Source organism: Gopherus evgoodei, chromosome 1 (assembly GCF_007399415.2).
Source record: "Gopherus evgoodei ecotype Sinaloan lineage chromosome 1, rGopEvg1_v1.p, whole genome shotgun sequence".
Classification (NCBI taxonomy): domain Eukaryota; kingdom Metazoa; phylum Chordata; order Testudines; family Testudinidae; genus Gopherus; species Gopherus evgoodei.
The window spans coordinates 280188651-280212794 of NC_044322.1; positions in this window are offsets into that span (position 1 = coordinate 280188651).

A 24144-nucleotide genomic window follows, 5' to 3' on the forward strand; every position below is an offset into this window, starting at 1 on the left:
TATAATGAGTTGCAACACATAGCCTACCTCCCTTCATGTCACACATGAAGAAAGCCCTCCCTGAACCCGCTGCGGGAAAGGCAAAAAAAACCCCAACTACACCTAGGTCAATCTGGTGGTAAGAGAAAAATTCCTTCCCAGCAACCCTAAAAAAACGCCCAGAGCAGGTCTTGACCAAACCTGGTATTTCATCACCTTAAGGGGAGGGAGGGTGAGTGCTGCCTCAGTCTGCTCCATGTAAAAGGGGGCTTCACCACATAGGCTGCCCCCTTTAAACCTTTCCACCCATCCAGATTCCAATTGATCAGTCAGTGTCATCCCTTGTAAAATTATTGCAAAATGGAACCTCTCTCTCTCCCCTCCCCAGCCAAAAGCACAGTTTCCTTCATTCAGCCAGCTAGCCAAATTCCCCGCTCCCCACTGCCCACCACCTTCTTAAAGGTGCAGTGTGATCATACTAGTAATGAGAATTTCAAAATCTAAGCACGCAAATAAAGACTGTACATCAGACATTATCAAGAATTTGCTCAATAATGATTAAGAGAGGAACAGAGGGAATTGTTATAATGAGAACATGAAAAGCAGAATATTGCTGGGGAGGGAGAGTTAAGTTTCATTTAGTATGTAATTATTGATTGATTGTGTTTTTAGGTGAGGTAAAAAGTGAAAGAACTATAAAGTGCTCATTTACTTAATTTCAAACTTTTCAATAACTTTTTGCCAGAATACCTTTTCTCACAGTATGAAATATTCAAACTTTATATAGTAAGTTCAACAGAGAATTTCAATATAAATTTCAAGTCATTTTTATTTTCATTTCTGTGTCCATCCAATGACTTTTCATTTTTGCATTTTCACTGTAAAAATATTATGTAATTTAGTGAGAATTTAACTGTTAATTCTTGTGTACTGTGCTTTGCTTTTCTCTAATACCCTAAATAGGATATAGAAAGCTTGAAATATATCTATGTCCTTTACAAATTCCAACTCCTCTTTGCCTTTCACGGATTCATGTAGAGGCCTGTAATCCCTACATTATTTCTTATTGACTTGTTCAAGGTTCTTGAATTTATCTCCTTGATATTTTATATTCCTAAGTAGTCCAGAGTGTTGCTCTCTAGTTTCTTATTACAATCCTTCAAGTTACTAATTCTCTCTCATCTTCAGCCTCTTGCACTGATTTTTTTCAAGTTGTTTTAAACTGGATATTGAAGTTAACAGGTCATCAGTCTTTAGTCATAACTATTTCCTGCCATTATCAGCTTCAGCACATTGTATTATGGACAAGTGGCATTTAAGGTTGTATATTTAAGTTTAAAACTAGAGTATATTATAAACCTTATTTTAGCTCACATCCACATCACCAATAACTTTGGCCAGTAAAGTTAGTACGACCTAAGATTTGCTAGGTTTATTCTGAAGTCAAAGAAGAGTCCATTATTATTACCTAAATTGGAAAAAAAAAAACCTTACATTTTTGAGCTACAGGATGTTAAAAATTACAGATTGAAATTACCATGTTATGTTTCTCTTTATCCTTTATGCTTAATAAGCACTTGTTACCCTTTAAGACTGCTCAAATAGTTAACTCTTTTTAAACTTGTGCATAGCTATACTTGAAGAAAATATGTTGTAATTAAATCAAAGTCATTAACTATTTATCTAATTACATTATCTAAGGCTTATATTATAGTAGGATAGAGACCTCACACAGAATTAGGGCCCCACTTGCTATGTGTTGTAAAAACACATAAAAAGATGCAGTCCCTGCCTCAAACTTTATAGTCTAAGTGAAATACGAAGAGCGTGGAGAAAGAATATAACCAGATACTTTTAGATATATGTTTGCCTTTTTAAATATTATGAAATAGTTTAAGTTAATGCCAGCTATCCCTTATCTTGTCCCTAAACTAGTGTTCAAAGTATATCAAATGAGGATGAGGAAGTTCACCAATTTTGTTGACTGCCATCACAGGTGTTCACTTTATGTGGTGATGAGGTATTCCATCATGTCTGATGACAGTGTGAAGCCAGGAGAAAATAATGGGGACAAAGTATCAGTATTAAAGTTGGCCAATACTTTCTGTGGAAATATTTTTTCATAGTATGGACTTTTTTTGAAAATTAAAAGGTTATGTTACTGATTCACCTACTCATAGAAAGGGTTGGAGCCCAAGAAACTCTTCAGCTAGATACAAAGTCCTCACCCTCTCCATCTAACAAGGTGAGGAGCTCCCACAAGATCGGAAGAGGGAGAAAGTGAGAGGTCTCCTACTACATTTAGAAGGGGAGCTGCACCACTCATATCATTGTACTTAAATTTTACCTAGCCATCATTAGTAGGCTGATTTCTTCAGATGGGTCCTGAAGAGAGATTTGAAGTAGAGAACAGTGGTTATAATATAACAGTTTGCTCACTGTTGGCTTCACTTGAGACAGAACTTTCTACGCTTCAACTCTTAAAGAATTTCCCTGAGCTCAGTCATAGAGGTTCAATGTTTTTGGAGTTAAAACACCAGGCTTTCCTTCTTTGCTGTGCAGGTGTGTTCAAAGTATATTACCTAATAATTATGTGTTTCTAGTAATGGATTCATTTTAGAATGCCACCCAACTGTTCTTTTCTGTAAAGTAAAAAGAAAACTGTTCGGACTGCTTATGAGTTATAGATAATCTAAAATGACCCTGAACACAGCCATCCAGCAGCTGCTACATGAGTTATGTTTCCAAACAGGGTTCCAAGGAAAACTCTAGAATCACTACCCTTAATTTCACACAAGAAAAATATTTTTGATTATTTCAGGTTACTCTACAAATGTTTTGGAATAGCCTCATTTGTTGAAAGCATTTTGAAAGTTACTGATGCTTAAAAATGATACTTTAAAATGTTTTACTTTAAAACACACATTTTTGGATCCCTCTCAGTGAAAAATTCTTTGACTAACACTTAAAACTTTCCATCCAGTTAATGTATCTATGACAGGATAAAACTGAAATATTTTCTAAAAGTTATTTGGCAGAGCAATGAATATTTTATAAAATCTGCATGGCCTGACAGGTCCTTTATGAAGACTCTGAAGAGCAAGGAAAAAGGAAAGCCCTGGAGACCATGCCTGAACTCCACAGGCAAGGCACAGGGAGCTAGGGAATTTGTGGGAATCCAAAGTTCTGATGTATCAGGAGCTGAGGGAGCAGGGCAACCTGCTGAGCTCATGAGCTCTGCAGAGTAGTGGTACTTGTGGGAGACAGGAGACTACAGAGAGAGAAAAGAACTATCCCATTTTGGTGATATATCTGTAATGTGTCAAACAGAGTTGGAGCTCCAAACTATTCTGGGCATGACCAGTGGCAGCAGCTCCTAAGAGAATAAGCAGAGAAACACCAAACCAATCAAGACTCTGATTGGATACCAATCTTCCAGTCAATAGGGTCTATCTTCCCAGACATTTGCAAAAAATAAATGTGAACAGCTCAACAGGTTAATAGTTCATAGGTGATCCATAAGCCTGTAGGGCCTGCCAACGTACAAGCGCTGTGTCAGAAGGAACGTATACTTTCATCCCAAAGAGCAATCTGACTGATTTTCAGATTTGCATTATTGAAGAGTGACCTATTACTGTAATCAATTATTTCAATAACTTAGAAGTTCCTACATGACCATCCTGAGAATCAAGAAATTACTTAGCTTTTTTAATTGGCTAAGTCAGGTTTGAACCCCAGTCTTCTGAAGTATTCCAGTATACCACTTACCTTCCCCAAATCAGCTTTGTATTTATACACTACACATTTCACTCAGTTTAAACTGAAAATAAACTAGAGGGTTGCACACTTCATTATTCCTCCTGATAAGCATTCTGTGTATCACCTCCTCCCAGCCCTTTCTATTTCAGGAACTCCATACACCCTCCCTTATGCCAGGGATGTGTGTCCTCCATGTCTCTCTCCCCAGTGTCAATGTCCCCCATTCTCCCTCCCAGAACAGGACCTGTGTGCTTTCCATTCTCTCCTTTCCCCCCATACCAGGGTCCTCCATTCTCATCACCACCAATGGTTCTATGTGCCCCCTATTTCCCCCTATACTCGGGAATCTTTGTGTCCCCATTCCCCATACCTGCTTTGAGAGATGAGTCATTTAGGGGGTTAACATGTTGAACTGTATTGGGAGGATAGGCAGAGCTGAGACAGAGAGGTACTGTTATGCTGGAAGGTATAAATGGCTGCCATCAACGGACTCTTTGCTCCATAGACAATTTCAAGGGTACTTTAAACTGCTAGCTCTGCTAACCTGATGCAAGGGGCTCTGTGTCCCCCCGCCCCCATTTCCCTGGTTGTTTTTCTGATTTTCACCAAAATCCATAGAGTTCTGACCATTGATGCCTAGAGCATACCTGAAATTTGGGACTTGATTGAATGCAACATTGGAAAGTTATCATGTTACAGATGGAGAAATGCTATTGAGTTGAGTATAAAACCTTACTTCGCTCAGCTCGAAAACAACATGTCAAAATATTTCCAGGTTTAGATTACAGTACATTTTCTATACAAGCAAAAACTAAAAAGAACGATACATTGTGAGAGTTCTATGCTGTTTCCAAATATGACATTGTTCTGTAATTCAGTATAATTTAAAATTACACATTGGATAATTGCATATGAAAACGGCTAATGTCATACAAAAGAAATGCAAGTTATGTAACCTTAACCTGCATAATCACTAACAACATAATCACTTTTCTAAAAACTGAAAAAAAAAATCTAAAGTGAATTGAAAAGTCAACAAATGAAAACCAGTGCCAAAACTTTAAAAAGAGTACAATTTTCAGATCTGATCTCTATTATTTAATGTTATATGCTTCCAAATTGCTTGGGATTATACAAAAGAGAAATATGAAAATAGACCCTGCCCCAAGAAATGATGGTCTAAAAGACCTATATATGATTAGTCACATGGGGAGGCTTAGAGGTAAATGTTAATTTGTATTTTTTTTTTAATTTAATTTCTCTCACTTATATAAGCTTGCTTGACTGCCCATCATTTTTGTAGCCGGGTGTAGTGTTTCAGTATCATTAAAGTAATAGTCAAAGGCAGACAAATATGCTGGCTCTGCTATGACTGTAATGTTCCTCTTGGAGGCAAAACTGCCACAGACTGATCACCTTTAGGCAGAGCACCCTGGAGAGTGCTCCCCCTTGTTTGTTCACATAATACATTGTGGTGATATTGTTGAGAAGTATGTGAAACGCTGAGCATCTGACACGCTCTCGGAAGGCGTGACATGAATTGTGGATGGCCTGAAGCTCCAGCATGTCGATGTGGAGTGAAGCCTCCTGCTCCAATCATAGTCCCTGCACCTTCAGCAACCCCAGGTGAGTCCCCCAATCCAGCAGGGAGGCGTTGGTAACCACTGACTTGGTTGCTGAGGGTCAGGCAAAGGGAATGCTCTAGCAAATGCTCTCTTGACACATCCACCACTGCAAGGAATCTAGGACTAGGGGAGGGAGATGAACCAGTCTGTCCAGAGAATGAAGGATAGGATGGTAGGCCACCCCTGAGCCACATCTGAAGGGGGGAAAGGCACAAACATTCAAACTGAACCAACCGTATGCAAATGGACATGTGGTCCAACAGTCTCAGATACATTCAAACTGTCAGGGAAGACTGAGGTTGCAGACTGAGGCAAAGACATCAAATTATCTGAAAACAGTTGGTCAGTAGGAACACTCTCGATGTCATGCAATCTAACAGGGCCTCAATGAATTCATTTTGAGTGAGAGTCAAGGTTGACTTTCCGGTGTTGAGGAGACCAAGACGACTAGCAAGTGCAATGTAGTGCTGATGTGAGCAAGAACTTCCTCTTTGGATGTGTCCCTCAGTATGAGTTGTTGATGTATGGGAAGATTTGGAATCCCTTTTTTTCTGAGATATGTTATAACCACAACCATCCATTTGGTGAAAGCTCAGGGGTGGAAAAGAGGTTGAACGGGAGGACCCTGTATTGAAAGTGGCACTCTCATATGACTAAGAAAAGGAACTTTCTGCAGCTAGGTAAAATTGCCACATGAAAGAAGACATCCTGAAAGTCCAGAGCGGCAAACCAGTCATAACCCCATCTGACTGTGTCTAGGATCCAGTTGTTGGACTTGATTGAGCCCCAAGCATTGTGAAAGCAGGCCAGCCTGTCCCCAAAGGGGTGGGTGATGAGGAGGGAGAAGCAATAACTGGAACAGTGCTCTGGACCAAGGAGTCAAAATGGGCATTAAACAGCGCAGGGGGGAAGGTGCGTGGACTGGCTGACCTTCAAGCCTGATTGCTTTCTCCTGTGGAATCTATCCCTCTTTCTGGGGTAGTCCCATTGCTTTGGAAGAGGGAAAGGCTGAGAAAATGGGTGCTGCAGGAGATATTGCTGCTGCTGTTGCTGCTGCGTTCTATAATGGTGCTTCTGCGCTGCCAGTGTGTCCATCCCCAAGGACTTCAAGTAGCATTATGACATACCCAGGGTACAATCCAGACTTGTACGTAGCTGTGTCACTCCTGTCCTCTAACCTGGGGTGCTCATTACACTGTTTTTCTGCTGTAGCCTCTAGTCTGTGCTACTCGCAAACAGACTCCAGGATGGCAAGTCACTCCCAGCTATGTCTGTGTGTGCTGCAGCTAGCCAGTCACACCTTGGCCCTCACCAGCCTTGGTTCTATATCAGGGTGACCTCAACACATCCCGACTCCTAGACTTTTCCCCAGAAATATATGTCATATTCTGCTTAGCCCTCTCCTGGACAATGCAAAGTTATGTAAAGTCTGTCATTTTATTAATAAAAATGATATGCACACATCGTTGCCCTACGTGGAGCTTCCCAGACACTTGGTTTAAACACACTGGATTAGATAAAACAACAAAACAAGTTTATTAACTACAAAGATTTTAAGTGAGTACAAATAATAAGACATAGGAGTCAGAAATAGTTCTAAGAAAAATAAAGATTAAATGCAACTGGTGCCTGATTTAAACTATGTTAAATTCAAAGCAAAGTTTTTTGTTACGGGCTCTCAACAGTCTTACTGAGCACACATTCCTTTATTTGAGACAGAGCTGTTTGTCAACTTCAGTTTGGAACATGTGTTAAGATCACCAGACAGTGGAATCTTATAACTTCACACATAAAATATGTGCAGCAGCATCATCAGGACAATACTGACCAGCAAGTTATGAGTTTTCAGAATACCTTATAAGGCATACTTTATACAAAGATTACTACAACAGTGTGTAGATACAAGGGTACATTCTGTCACAAGCATGTCATCGGTTTTGTCTGAAAACAGAGTTTGGTGGTCAAAAGGCAAGTCCTCAATGGCTTGCTGGACATTGGACACAATACCCAAATTCTGCAGCCAAGAAACCCTCCTCATGGTAACTGCAGATGCCATCACCCTGGCCAAGGTGTCCATAACACTGAGAGTGGAATGCAAAGATGCCTTAGCCAGCAAGCAAGCCTTCTGTAACAAATGTCTGAAACACCTCCTGTGAGGTCATGGGCAGCCAGTCTGTGAACATGGACATAGCTGTCCAGTTAAGAAAAGAATGTCTGGACAGCAGTGCCCACTGGTTAGTCTTGACTATGGAATTCAGGGGCAGACAGGAATAAAACCCCTCAAACTTCTGCATGGGACCAAAATAGCGCTTCTCCATGCTCTTAGCCACCAGCAGTACTGAGGCGGTACTGAGGCTGGGGTGCTCCAGAGTGCCTAAGTCAGTTCAAGGAGTGCATCATTCATCGGGAGAGCGACTCTCCCAGGGGCAGACAGCTGTAGAGGTTCACCAATCTGCAGGTGTTCTTTTGCAAGCACTCCACTTGGATACCCAAGGAAGCAGTTTTGTGATGCTAAAGGTCTTGGTACGCCTTAAAATCCTCTGGTACTGAAGGGGAGAATGAGCCAGGCAGCACCGCATTGTCCAGAGATGAGAAGAAGGCCCTTAACTGAAGCAAATCCGGTTCTTGTTCCAGGGATGACATACCTAGAGAGGAAGACTCTGGAGGTTCTGCAAGGAGAGGAACCACTGGTGCCTAGGCCTCCTGTGGATCTGTGGTCACCACCACAGACTTGGCCAGAAATTTCACCTTTGAATGAAACTAGGAGCAGAACCTCTGTGATGGAGGAGCTTCCCACTGAGTCCACAGCGGCCACTATGTATAGGGCATTGGTGGCCAGTAGGTGCCAGGTCAAGGACCTCCATCCCAGTGATAAGAATGGACCGAGACCAGAAGGAGCAAGTGTGCAGTCTGAGTCATCTATTGCCCAGAACAAGTTAGGAAACGGCACTGCAGATGGAGGCGGTACCATTGGTACTGAGCATGCAGGTGCCTGAAGCAGTGTCAATCACAATGTGAACAGCGGTACTGGAGTGACCAACAGTACCAACGTGGCAGGTAGTGAAATATTCCAAGTAAACATCTGCAGTGCTGAATGCAGCAGTGCCAAGATGGTTCCCAGTACCAAAATCCCTTGTACCAATCCCAGTGCAAACTCTACCCCAACTACTGGAATGGGAGCATTAGCGTGCAGTGTCGACAGATACAAATAGTGAGGTCAGGACCGAAAGGTAGAGGAGGTCTGTGGCTGCCTGGTATGCTGACTTGGAAATACTTGGTACTGTTGTCTCCCTCATTAGTACCGGACTTGAGAGATGCCCAGAAGCCAGAGCCAGAACCAAACAGTACAGGGTTTCTAACCTCCCTACTCAGGTCAGGGAAGTGTCACATGTGCCCACACCAACCCCCACACCAGCACAGGCTCCATGCCTGTACTTTTACTTGGGGAGGCAGAAGAGTCGCCCTAAGACTGAGTGAGATCTTGATTGGTCTTCTGCAACCTTTTCCTCAGCACAGTTGACAGGGAACAGCTCCTCCATTTCTTTGGAGAGGTGCCTACTCCAGAACGTGAAGCAGCAGCATTCTTGGAGCCAGAGGGTGATCTTCAGCCCAACGAGGGCCTCAGGACTGGATCAGGCCCCACAGCCTGTTTGAGCAGTTGCTGCTTGATGCAAAGGTTCCAAGCCACCTCAGTTCTTTTCTTGAATGATCTTCAGATCACGCAATGCTCCTTGAGGTGGGCTTCACCAAGACAGAGCAAGCACCGCATGTGGGGATCACTGCTGGAGATCACTCCTCCACCCGAAGCAATGAGGGCATCACTGGGGAAACAAACTACTAACTATATACAATAAGAAACCAGCCTATTTGTGAGGTTGTGAAGCTACAACCACACAGAGCTCCAACTCCAATCATGGGCAGTAAGAAGGAACTGAGTGGGATCAGAGCATTGCTACCTCATATAGCCACGGGAGTGGCCATAGCTACAAGGCACAAGCACTGTCCTTCTACAGGTACTGGCAGGCAAAATTTCCAGCTCCGACGCAGCAGGTGTGCACACACTAAGTGGAATAGATGTCTGCATCTATTTGCAGAAGAAACAACAGAATTAATTTAACAAAAGCTTTTAATGATACTCATTGGTGAAAACGTGCTCATATTCTGCACCTTGCGTCAAGGACACGTTATTAAAAGAACCATCTGCGGAAGAGCTGGCTGGCCATTTCAAGCATCCCTCTTCTGCTGTCTCCAAGCTGCACAGCAAACAAAATGGAATTATTCTGGACTGTTGTACAATTTATTCAAGATGTTGTGACCTGGTGAAACTCTACTTAGGCATCTGCTGGAAAATAAACAGGATTTCAGTATCTTTTGTTAGAAGGTTCTTGACTCCATCATAATAGCATAACAGAGATGATAAATTTAAATCCTGGAACTGTTCAAGGTAATAATGTAGAAATCAGTTTTTAATGAAGCCAACACTTTTGTGATCATCCCTGAAGTTCATACAACATCCATCTGCCATACACAAAATGCCACAGGAGTTCTTCCACACTGAAACAGAGAAAATATACAGTTGCCTGTATGTTTGACTCAGGTTTAAGAACTACAGACAGATGCTCTATTGTTCCTGAGCTCCTCCAGGCAAAATTATAGTCCCATTATTCTGTAGGCTGCACCACATTAGCCTTGGCCATGACTATAAATTAGGGAAGCCTAGAAACTGCTTTTACACCCATAGTATATGCTCTCTAACAGACAAGATGCCAGCTGAGAACTGTCAGAGACAGAGGTTTCATAGGAGCTCGTACAAGACAATAGAATGAACTTATGTAGCATCTAAGAACTACTACAAACCTCATCATTTTCCATTCTAAGTGCAAGACACACTTCTTTGACCTGATCTTCATTTATAAAAACAAAGAGCCAGACATATATTTACATTTTAAAAGGTTACTATACATTTTTCCCCCTGGGGTGAGGGAAGTGAGAAAGGGAGGTATGTAGAGAGCAAAAAATCTCAGAATAGATGCTAGTCACATCACTCAGTGCAGTTCTGGAAGGTGCTCACATAGCACCACGATGAGTGTTGCGTAAGAATCTGAATAGAATGTAATATAATATAGTGGCTACAGCCAGAATCCAGCTCCTTTGCACTGCCTGAGAGGCACAAAAGATCCAAATTATACCTGAGTATGTGGCCATCTCTAAATTCAGCAACTACACTGCTACCACAGCTGCCATCTTGAAAAAAATGCCAAAATAGATATAACAAATGCAGCGGTGGCTCCAGGCACCAGCGCTCCAAGTGCATGCCTGGGGTGGCAAGCTGTGGGGAGGGTGCCCTGCCAGTCGCTGTGAGGCTTGCCTTCAGCAGCTTGCCTGAGGGAAGTCCGCCAGTCCCACGGATTTGGCGGCAATTTGGCAGCAGGTACACCAAAGCCACAGGACTGGCGGACCTCCCGCAGGTGCGCCATGAAAGGCAGCCTGCCTGCCATGCTTGGGGCAGCAAAAAAGCTAAAGCGCCCCTGAACAAATGCAAGGAGCTGCTGAGGAAAAATAATGACCAACTCTCTGCCTCCAGTGATAATGTATTGGAGGAGCTTGCAATATCTGACAGATCCCAATATACCATGGAGAGATGGTAGGAACAACATTATATATTTTTACATAAGACTTCCAAATGTTTCTCTAGCATGAAAGAAAGACTAGAGAATTCTTCATCTGAATCTGTCTTCATATGTAGAAGTCATGTCAATTTTGTAGAGCTTCATAAGAGAGTGTACACCAACCTCCCTGTTCAGCTTTTGTTTAGTTCTGCTTTGGCAGATGGGATGAAGTACTGTGCTCACCACATGAACAGCTGGATTTCCCCTTGGAAGGAGGTTGACTATTGCATTCCCCACTGTCTGCAACTCTAGGAAGTTGATGCTGAGCTGAAATACTTGGAGATCCCATTTGTCCTGATCTCCCTATCCAAACAGTTTGTGATGAGTCACCATGCACGTTACTGGCAGATCTGCCACTTTGACCTTGGGGACATAATGGGGTGATTGCCAATATTGAAGAGACTGAATGTCCAGAGGAATCATCAATAGGGGTCTATATTGTGAGACTTGTAGTTCCAGAGACCCACAACAGAGAAATCCATTTTTAAGTAAATGGTAAGATGCCAGCAGGGAGGACAGCAGTTTAGAGAAAGCACCGGGATAAAGGGCTCAACCTACAGGGCTGCAGCCACAAATCACACATTTGAAAATTGAGTTTATATATAAATATCATTTATAGACTACAGCCACTTATGTTACTATACATACACAATAGATAGATAGATAGATAGATAGATAGAACATGCCTTAAGATATATTTGTCCTTTATATGATAATGGAATTATCACCTTGATCACTTGTATCATTTGGTGAACATTCTGATGTGTATTCTGGGAGATGGTGGGCTATCTCCAAGTTTGGTTTCTGTCCACGGGACACACTTTCGATAAGTGTACCCATTACTTTGTATTGCTATTAAGATGTTTGGCCAAACTCTGATTTCAATTACACCAGTGTCATCCATTGTAATTCCACTGATTTTACTGGTATAAATCTAACATAACTCCTTTGAAGATGATTTACACCAGTGTAAATGAGATCAGGAACTGCCCTATACCGTATTTTATATATAATAGGTTCCCTCCAAACTACTCTCACCTCTCTCCACAGGTATGCAGCTCAATTTCAGTCCCTACCCGCTAATGTCCCTGCCCATCGGATCACTCCAGAAAACTGGTTCTATGTAAAAGTCTCGCGCTTTCTCTTCTTTGGGGAAGGTTTCAGGGCGCCATTGCTTGCCTCTGAACTGGTATTTTAATTACCCCACTAGTGTCCTTGAGGAGGGGAGTGGAGAGGGAGGGACCTGGGCCCGCCCTCTTCTCCAGGTCCCAACCCAGGGGCCCTGAGGTTTGTGGTGAACCACTTGAACTAGCGGTTCCTTCTCCTGGGCTACTTCCCTCTCCTGCCCTTCAGCTTGGGAAGGGGCTTCTTGCCCTCCTTTTACACAAGCCAGGTGCCCCTTACCTAGGGTTTCTTTTGGATTTCTTAGCCCACCGCAGCACTCCTCCAAACTTTCCTTTTGTCTCTCTTCAATACTGTTCTCTTCTCCAACTCCTTCAAACTGTTCTCTGCTCCAGCCAAACCTTCCTGCTCCAATTCCCACACTGTCTGGCTGAAGCAGGGGGGGTTTATCACATGACTGACTGCTGGTGCTCTAATTGGCTTCAGGTGCTCTAATCGGCTTCAGGTGCTCTAGTTAATCTATAACAAACCTTCTTCCCCTTGCAGGGAATAAGGCTCCCTGCTAATACTCTCCTGCTGCCCTCTGGCCATGCTGTATCACTATATATATATATATAAAATGGGAAATAATCCACCACCTTTGATCTAAAATGGGATTTTCAAAAGTGCTTAAGTGAGTCAGATACCTAGCTCACTTAAGCACTTTTGAAAATCCCATCCCTACACTACTGTACTTAGCTAAAATATTTTATCAATCTTCTTCAAAAGTAACCTGAAACATCTACATTGCATCACAAATGGAGTTTAATTTTTTAAATTTCTGCTGGTTATATGTAGGATACATTTTATATATATACACACATCTATGAGAGCAAGACAAAATTAATGTATAAATAATGTTATCATATAAAGATTTTATTAGCATGATTTTGAGACTGCTAGTTACTCACAAGTGAAGAAGCCACAAGTGAGTTATGCCAATCATCTCAAATAAGTTTCCAGTAAATCTTTATGTCAGAATACCACTCCATGCTATCAAGTATCTTCACATGCCATATATTTCAAAGAAAAAGTATTCTAGAAGTACTTTGATGATTAAAGGAATTTTATTAACAATATTTGTGTATCTGTCCACTTATAATGCCAAGTGTCTTGGTTCCATCACTACAGCTGTCTTTTGCTTAGGAGAATTGTAACTAATACATATTTTTAAAACCTCAAGAAATGTATATAAAAAAGTTTTTCTAGCACTTGAAAATATCAGATATCTGAGGACTTTCAAGAACTAAAAGCAAGTAGTGGGTGTGCCATCAGGAAGATGGGGATCCTCCCTTTCCAATAGTATAAACCTCCCGTTTCAAACCTTGATGGATAATGAGATATTGAATGCTATCTGTCACTGGTCCTGGACTGAATATTTCCCAACCTGGGTAATAAGTAATGACATTTTTGGTGTGTGGGGTGTGTTCACATGTATGTTCATGCATGTGTGTGCTGGGTCTCTGCCTTCCTGGGGGTAGGAGGGGAAGTCTCCAATCCTTAAAATATACACTATACACAGGGACATTTTGATTGATTTTATGTTAATACTAAGAAGAAAAGAATGAAAGGATAATTTATGTCCCCTGCTAACACTGATTTTGTACCAGTTTTTTAAGCTTTCACAGTTAAAGTTTAATTAATATTTTTTCAGACTTTCAGTTGCTGGAAATGTGGGTTGCAAATTGGCAGCAATAATCACCAGTTGCTAGCTATTAATGACAGCACTGCACAGCACTTCTTTAGTATTGTTTTAACTTCACTTAAACAAGATGTCTAATAGACAATTTTCAAGAGGAGCAGCTGTAGACCTTGCATGAACAATGAAAGAAAACAGAAGTAAGAAAACAGAGGTTAACAATGGACAAAGCATGAACTCACAATCAGTCTTGTAAATAACATGCAGTTAGTAGATAAAGAAATAGTAAAAAGAGTAAAGTGGAGTGATAAGTTGGCAACTGCAGCTTTGCTTACTTGCATATTTTGTACAGGGATTGGTTACAAAAATTAACAGACCAATCAGAAATGTATGAGTTGCTCTGGATGAGCTGAGTGGAAAAGGTTTCAGAAGGAATTCCAACAACAATAAAAATGAAAACTAAATTAGGAAGACAGAATAGTGTAAGCAAGTTACCAAAACTGACTATTTCTCTGCTAGTACTGCTTGAGAATCATCTTCCAAAGATTCTGGACCATGTTTCTCAGAAAGTGATAATCAAAGTAAAGATATGGATATGAACTTGTCCCCTCAGGAGATGGAAGAATTAAATGCAACTGTTCCTGAAATCTAGGACAAAAGTAAAGATAAAAGAGATGACCCATATTTCCTACCACTTGTCTGTAAAGAAGGCAGAGAGAATAATAGTAATAAGGATGATGTTGCTGTTAACGTTGAACAAAATCTGGTTAACTGGTCTTCTTTGATAATTGAGGAGTTGTGGCATTGTTTGAAAGAAACAATGGACAATGCTGAGAAAAATGATGACAGTCAAATGGAAACACAAACATTGTACAAGAAAATGTGCCAACTGGAAACTGCATTTATGAGTATCTTATGAGATGTAATACTAGAGAGGTTTGACAAAACTAGTGTAAAGCTTTAAAAGCCAGGTCTGGATCTTATCATTGCTGTTAATTTGCTGACTTCTTTGCAAGAGCTGGTCACAAGCTTACGGTACCAACTTGATGATTTTGAGGATCAAGCAAAAAAAGGGGAAGTAATGATGACGAGTCCTACCATAAAGAATTCAAATGTAAACTAAACATTTCTAGATGGCAAAAGTGACACCATACTTCAAGGAAGAAGGAAACTAGAAGTTGAGGGCTTTTATGTTATCCTTGACAAGATACATTTGGAACTAAAAAGTAGTAGTGATTGTTATGCTGACCTATCCACAATGTCTGGCTTCCTTAAGTCTCTTGATCAAGTATGAAGTGAAGAAGAGATGAAACCATGCACTCAGGCATTGCTCAATGCTTACTCAAACAATCTAGAGCCTAAGCTTTTTGGTGCAAAGTGTCACATTTCCAGCATTTATCAGATATTGTGACATGCAGGATAAGAGTGCTACTGGAGTTATCAAATTTTTGCAGGACAAAGATCTGAGTAATGTCTTCCCAAATGTTTCCTCCACATTGAGACTGTATTTGACTGCACCCATTGCCAACTGTGAAGCACAGCAATCATTCTCTAATGTTACCTACATTAAAAAATTGTCTTCAGTCAATTATGGTAGAAACAAAGCTTGGTGCTCTTGCTATCATGTCAGCTGAATGGGATTTACTTCGCACACAGTCATTTGAGGATACAATAACTGAATCTGCAGCACTTAAAGCTCCAGGATGCCATTTTGACTTTTAATGTCCATTGTCCTCAATTTTGTGTGTGTGTGTTTATTCAGTAATATACGTGACTTTTTGGTTGTTGTAAGCTGGCTACATTTTTGCTTTCATTAATACCACGCTCATGGAAAGGGGACCTCCAAAAAACATTAGCCCGGATCGCCAATCTTACTAATCTGATCCTATGTACCACACACAAACACACATGGGCAGCTGAAGGACTGAAACACAACTTTGTGGTTAACAAAAAAAACATTTATGTGGCAGATGAATTCTGAAGGGAAAAATTACAGCTGTTTTAACCGTTCAGAAATCTAGAATGTTAAAATAAATCCTGTAGAAATTAATCAGAGATCAGGATGTAGGTAAAACAGTCAAGAATTCATGGTAATTGAAACATATATTTAGTTGTGCAATTTTTACACATGTACTACTATTACATGTAGCAAAAACAAACATGCATACACATACAGAATCACAGAATCAGAACTGGAAGGGACCTTGAGAAGTCATCTGGTCCCAGTTCCCTGCACTGAAGGCAGGACTAAGTATTATCTAGACCAGCAGTTCCCAAACTTGTTCCGACACTTGGACTGGGAAAGCCCCTGGCGGGCCGAGCTGGTTTGTGTACCTGCCGCATCCACAGGTTCAGCCGATCACAGCTCCCAGTGGCCGTGGTTCGCTGCTCCGGGCCAATGGGAGCCGCGATCGGCTGAACCTGCGGACATGGCAGGTACACAAACCAGCCCAGCCTGCCAGGGACTTTCCCTGCACAAGCAGCGGAACAAGTTTGCGAACCACTGATCTAGACTATGCCTGATAGGTGTTTGTCTTAAAAATCTCCAATGATGGAGATTTCACAACCTTCCTAGGCAATTTATTCTAGTGCTTAACGACCCTGACAGGAAGTTTTTCCTAATGTCCAACCTAAACTGCCTTTGCTACAATTTAAGCCCATTGCTTCTTGTCCTATCCTCAGAGGTTAAGAAAAAGAATTTTTCTCCTTCCTCCTTGCAACAATCTTTTATGTACTTGAAAACTGTTATATGTCCCTTCTCAGTCTTCTCTTTTCCAGACTAAACAAACTTAATTTTTTCACTCTTCCCTCATAGGTCATGTTTTCTAGACCTTTAATCAGTTTTGTTGTTCTTCTCTGGACTTTCTCCAATTTGTCCACATCTTTCCTGAAATGTGATGCCCAGAACTGGACACAATACACCAGTTGAGGCCTAATCAGCATGGAGTAGAGAAGAATAATTACTTCTCGTGTCTTGCTTACAATACTCCTGCTAATACATCCCAAAATGATGTTTGCTTTTTTTGCAACAGCATTACAGTGTTGACTCATAGTTAGCTTGTGATCCACCATGACCCCCAGATCCCTTTCCGCAATACTCCTTCCTAGGCAGTCATTTCCCTTTTTGTATATGTGCAACTGACTGTTCCTTCCTAAGTGGAGTACTTTGCATTTGTCTTTATTGAATTTCATCCTATTTATTTCAGACCATTCTCCAGTTTGTCCAGATCATTTTGAATTTTAATCTTATCCTCCAAAGCACTTGCAACTCCTCCCAGCGTGGTATCATCCACAAACTTTATAAGTGTATTCTCTATGCCATTATCTAATCATTGATGAAGATATTGAACAGAACCAGACCCAGAACCAATCTCTGCAGGACCCCACTCATTATGCCCTTCCAGCATGACTGTGAACCACTGGTAACTACTCTCTGGGAACGATTTTCCAACTAGTTATGCACCAGCCTTATTGTAGCTCCATCTAGGTTGTATTTCCCTAGTTTGTTTATGAGAAGGTCATGAGAGACAGTATCAAAAGCCTTATATATGAACATACTCTTCACAAAGCTCTAGTACTTGAATCAAATTAAACCATTTTCTAACATTTAAATTGGCCAACTAAATGAAGATTCACTGCCCGATCTATATTAAAGAAAGACTCATTAAAAAGAAGCTTCCACTTTTTTTTCCTATGAAGACAGTATAAGCTACAGTAGTGAGCTGAAAATAATCTGTAGGTTCTTCTTCGAGTGATGTGTCTACGGGTGCTCCACTGCAGGTGTGGCAGCTTCCCCTATGCCTGGGATCAGAGCTCTTCAGTCGCAGTGCCTGCTGGACTGCACATGCACTCTTCCTTGTCTTGCGCTGTGAGCGGCATCTCTATATACTGTGTGACCCAAACCCCTACCCCACCCCCCATTTCTTTTAACTGCCTTTCGTCTGGGATGGAATCCGGAGCAGAGTCTTCTATCCTCTGAGCCATTAGATAATGCCTTACCTGATCATTTAGTTTAGTTTAGTAGTTACTTGTTTCCTTTACCATTCTCTTCCTTAAAAAAATATCCCCTCTTCTTACCCTTCCAGTTAATTCTTAGCTTGGATTCCGTTTTCCCACTTCCCACCCTTCCCAACCAGGAAGCATTCTCCCTCACCGTTATGCACAGATTACCTGGGTTTAAGAGGTGCATTTCCTGCTGTGAGGCCTTCCCAGTGAGCAACAGCCACTCACAGTGCATCCAATGCCTGGGAGTGGGACATGTCTCACAGAGGTGCATCCATTGTCACAAACTTACTGTCAGGGCTGGAAAGGTCTGAGACATTTGCCTGAGACTTCTTCTAATGAAAAGATCCCAGTGACCAGACTTCCCTCACATGGCTGTCACGCTCCGCTAGGTCATCCACCAACCCTCATTCACCATGTTCTTTCGGTGCTGATGGGAAGAAATGGGCTACCTCATTGCCTTCTGAGAAACTGCCTACCAACTGCCCATTCCGTTGCGAGAGCCGCAGTCATGAGACGAATGTCATGGCTACATCTCTCCGGACTCCCTAAGGAGGTGCAAACCACCGTTGAGGACCTACCCTTTGAGATTCCCAAATTATTCACAGGACACACAGATGAGTCCTACGCTCCCTAAAGAACTCTTGAGCAACTCTCCACTCTCTTGGCATTTATATGTCAGCACCAAAGAGGTGACCGGGGAAATACCTACCTCCCCCGAGATCCCAACCACTACTTTTTACCCCACATCGACAGTATGACACACAACGCTGATGACAGAAACCCCGTACGAAGCGCAAACACTCGACTCCTCTAGGGACTCTCACACTCCTTCATCCAAACAACTATTTTGATGGTTTGGTCAAGGCCCCAAAAGCCTCCCCCTATTCCAGTCACTATAACCATCTCCATCATCCCACCAGTTTAGTGACCATTTAGCCCCTTTCTATGTATCATGGTGGCTAATTGCTTCAGATAAGTGGGTCCTAGAGATCAGTGAAGGATATTCCATCCCATTCCTATCTATACCACTCAGTCAGCCTCCCTCTCTGTCCTTCTTCAAGGACCCTTCTCACGAACACATTCTAGGAGAAGAAATAAAGCACCTTCCACACCTGGGAGCTATACAACTGGTCCCATCCCAACACAGAGGAAAGGATTTTTTACTCCCATTTTTTTTCTGATCCAAAAGAAATCTGGCAAGTGGACACCAATCCTAGACCTGTGAAACCTCAATAAGTTAGTTAAACTGCAATGCTTCAAGATGGTTACCCAATTTGACCATTATCCCAGCACTAAAACAGGGGGTCTGGTTCTCAGCCTTCCACCTCCAAGACATGCATTTTCACATCACAATACACCCTGCCTATAGACAGTTCCTCTGATTCATCATGGGGACCAATCACTACACTTCAGACTGTGTACAGCTCCCTGCGTATTCTCCAAAGTCTTCACAGTAGTGGCTGCCTACTTACACAAACAGGGCATCATTATATTTCTATACTTAGACAACTGTCTCCTCAAGGACTCATCCAAACCCGATGCCCTTCATGCTGTACAACTCATAATGGACATCTTTTTGAGCCTCAGCCTTTGCATAAGCCTACCAAAATCAACACTATCACGGGTGCAACACCTGTAGTTGATCGGGGTACAACTGGATGACAAATGAGCCAGAGCCTTCCTCCTAGTTTACAGATTTTTGGCAATAGTCGATCTCATATCCACAGTGAGAACCCTCCCCAAATCTCAGCCAGGACGTGTCTCCAGCTCCTCGGCCACATGGCTGCAGCCACTTTTATGGTAAAGTATGCAAGATTGCATATGCACTGTCTCCAGGTGTGATTATGAAGGACTACATACCTCACAGACACAGCCTTCACAAACTCCTATCCCTGCCTTTTAAGGGCAAGGACTCACTACGCTGGTGGACATAACTCAAAAACATCTGTGTTGGGGTCCCTTTCCTTCAACCAGCACTGTCCATGATACTAACCCCCGATGCCTCCTTAATCATTTGGGGAGAGTACCTTCAGACCTATACCATGCAGGGCAGATGGTCCTTAATCAAATCCACCCTACGTATCAACTTCCTAGAGTTCAGTGTGGTCCACAATGCCTGACAACATTTTCTACCATTGATCAGACATCGCAATATAAGAGTTATGACGGACAATAGTGTCTGCATTTTCTCCCTAGACAGTCAAGGCAGAGCACGATTCCACTCTCTATGCTTGGAAGCACTGAAATTATGGAACTGGTGTATCCACCACAACATGACCATCTCAGCCACATACCTCCCAGGACACCAGAACGCCACAGCAGACTCACTGAACAGGAGATTCACCCAAGACCATAAGTGGGAGTGGGATACACAAGCCCTACACCACATATTCAGCTGCTGAGGATTCCTAACCATAGATCTCTTCGCCAGGTTGGAGAACGCCCAGTGTCCTCAATTCTGTTCAAGAGCAGGCCTAGGCTGCGGATTCCTCGGAGACACATTCCTCCTCACATGGGATGCCTTGCTACTCTGTCTTTCCTCCCTTCCCCCTTCTGTTCAAAGTACTCAACAAGATTCAAGAGCACAAAGCCAGAGTCATTCTTATAGTTCCAACATGGCCATGACAGATCTGGTATACATACCTGATTCTCATGCAGAATGTCCATCAATCACTCTGTGACCATCTCCACAACTTCTCTCACAGGATGCAGGTCTAATCCTCCATCTCAATCCACAGTTACTTCATCTGAAGGCATGGATCCTCCATGGTTTCAGGATTCAGATCTGACCTGTTCAGAGGCAGCAAAAGAGGTACTCTTGAATAGCAGATGTGACACAACTCAACGCACTTGCCTCCAAACTGGACAAGATTCTGATTTGAGTGCACCACCAATCATGCCACAGCAATGAGCACTTCATTACCACTCATTTTAGATTATATTTTACTTCTTAAAAGATTAGGGTTTATATCAGCTCCATTTGTGTACACTTAGCTGCCATCATGACCTTTCATCCCAATATAGACGGCCACACTGTTTTCACCCACCCACTCATGAAGAAATTCCTGAAAGGCCTCCAAAATTTTTACCCTCATATACGGGATCCCACCTCAGCTTTGGACCACAGCCTAGTCCTACACTGTCTTAGTAAATGACTATTAGAAACAATGGCAACATGCTCTTATGTTCATCTATCCATGAAAACAGCATTTCTTGTTGCTATCACCTTTGCCATATGGGTATGAGAAAGTGGAGCGCTCATGGCATACACCCCATACAATTTTCCACATACAAAGTTCTTACCCAAGGTACCATCCTCCTTCCATCTACATCAACCTATCCACCTACCCTGCTTTTTTTCAAAACCACAGCAACCAGTAAGAGCGGCATTACACACCTTGGACACAAGGCGAGCATTAGCCTTTTACCCGGACAGAACTAAATCTTTCAGACGATCGCCATGCTTATTTCTGTCAATGGCCGAAAGATCAAAAGGCATAGCCATTTCTAAACAACACCTTTCCAAGTGGACCTTGCAACGTATAAACCTGTCCAATCAACTACACAACCTTCTCCTGGAACACTAGCACATTCCACCCGCTCTCTATCCACTTCAATTGCCTTTCTCAACAATATCCCAATTGCTGACATTTCCAAAGCAGCCACTTGGGCATCCACAGACACTTTTAGCCATCACTACACAATTACTCGTGATGCAACTTCAGAAGACCTATTAGGATACACTGTCCTCTCATCCGTGTTAAATGCCACTGCAAAGCCCCAGTCTTCCAACTCACAGCACTGCTTTACAGTCACAGACAATAGAGCATCAATAGTGATATCACTCAAAGAAGAAGAGAGGGTTATACTCCCTGTGCAGTAACTGAGATTCTTTGAGATATGTGTCCCTGTGGGTGCTCCACTACCTGCCCTCTTCGCCTCTGCTTTTCAGCCTAAAGATAGAGAGAGATAGAACTGCAGTAGAGAAGGCACTGAGAGGGGGCAGTTGGACCACACAGTGCTATATATAGATGATGCTCATGGCACAAGATGAGGAGAAGCACATGTGTAGTCCAACAGGCACTACTATCAAAATCTCTGATCCCAGGTGGAGGGGGCACTGCCACACCTACTGTGGAGCACCAGTGGGGGCACATATCTCGAAGAACCTCAGTTACTGCACAGGGTGGGTAACCCTCTCTTGTTGTTAGTTTGGATTGTTAAACTGGTTTATTTCCATTTACAAGGGATTTCAATGTCATGCAGAAATAAAAAATTGTAATAGGATTTATGCAAAGGTAGGTTACAATTTTACTCAGTGGGGAAGAACCCAAATGATTTTAACGGATAACCATTAAGATGGACATAATCTGTTGAAACTGCTTGTAGGGTTTATATATTTGGGCCGGGGGAGGGAGGGTAGAATCCTAGGCACAGCCTCTTAGAGTAAATACTTGATGAGATACAGCCTGATCCAGTCTAAAAATTAGGTGCATCAGAAAAGACTCAGAAGAAAAAAAGCTAGAGAGAACATTAGACTTTTGAGTCAGAGAGAAATAATTCCTTGTTCTCTAAGAGAATATGTCATGGGTGCATTGCACATCTTGGGAAAGTAGGCCTGTTGCATTGAGTCTCTGAAATACCTCATCATCATCATGGCAAATCCCAAAAGGATACAGCCTCTTGGCAGATCACTCTTCATACTTAAAGGGGAAATGCGCATCTGTCAAGGTTCCTTCCCCACTCTGAACTTTAGGGTACAGATGTGGGGACCTGCATGGACACTTCTAAGCTTAATTACCAGCTTAGATCTGGTATCGCTGCCAGCATCCCCCAAGCACTACTTTTTTTCCTGGGTAGTTTTGAGGGACTTCACCAATTCCCTGGTGAAAACAGATCCAAACCCCTTGGATCTTAAAACAAGGAGAAATTAACCATCCCCCCTATTTTCCCCCACCAATCCCTGGTGAGTCCAGATCCAATCCCCTTGGATCTAAAAACAAGAAAAAATCAATCAGGTATTAAAAAAAGGCTTTTAATTAAAGAAAATAAAAGTAAAAGAAAACCCTCTGGGAGAGATTAGCATACCAGCTACTCTCACAGACAACAGATTCAAAACACAGATGATGTTCCCCTGGGCATAAATTTAGTTACACAAAAAAATACCCAGATACTCAATTTGATTCTACCTCTAATTGCATAAGACAGGTTATAAAGAAATAAACATAAACCTATTTATTCCTTTCTAAAACTTACTATTCTGATAAGAGGATGGTTCCTTGATCTTTTTCATTCCAGCTGAAATTGAAAACTCTAAACAAAGGAAAAACTTCCCTCCTTCCTTTTGAAACATCTTGTTCCCCCATTGGTTCCTCTGGTCAGGTGTTAGCTAGGCTAAGTGAACTTTTTAACCCTTTACAGGTAAAAGAGGCATTAACCCTTAACCATCTGTTTATGACAGCATATCTCTCTCTCACACATGCACACAGGGTGTGTGTCTCCGTCTCTGTTTGCCCTCCTTCCTTTCCTGCTGCTTTGGACAGTAGAGTGTAAGAGTTAACCCTTGAGGGCTCAGCCAATTGCTAGTTCATCATTTAGCAGTAAGGCATTCCCTGGAAATATCCCACCCTCTGACTCCTCCACCTCAACCAAGCTTCACAATCATCATCACTGTGTACCAGTATTAAATTGTTTGTTTAAAACTCGTACTGTGTGTGGGGGTGAGGGTGGGAGGGATAGATAGATAGATAGATAGTCTTTTGTCTGGTGAAAAAATTTCCCTGAAACCTAACCCCCTCATTTACATTAATTCTTATGGGGAAATTGGATTAGCTTAACATCATTTCACTTAAAGTTGCATTTTTCAGGAACATAACTACAACATTAAGTGAGGAGTTACTGTACTTATTAGTAAGGCAAGAACTAAAACTTTTATTAAAACTAATGTTAAAAAGAATTATATAACACATATGTTGGGAAAAGAGTGGCTGTACATCTGGATATACTGCTTAGATTATCCACAAATACAAAGTTAATTTTTAAAAGTCATGTGATACATAGAATACATAATCAGCAATAACCCAAATTTAGGTGAATAGATTTGACAATACAGTTTAGATATTAGAATCCAAATACTCAGGTACATCACTCATGAAAAGTTGTACAGAGATTTGGTTGTGGAAAGCAAAATATATCAATGAATGGAGATTGTCCCTCAGTAATTGAGAATGAGGTTGGTTGTCCATTTAGAAAATACAATCCATGAGGAAAGTATTTCAGTTACCTTCCTGACTGCGCTTCTCATTGG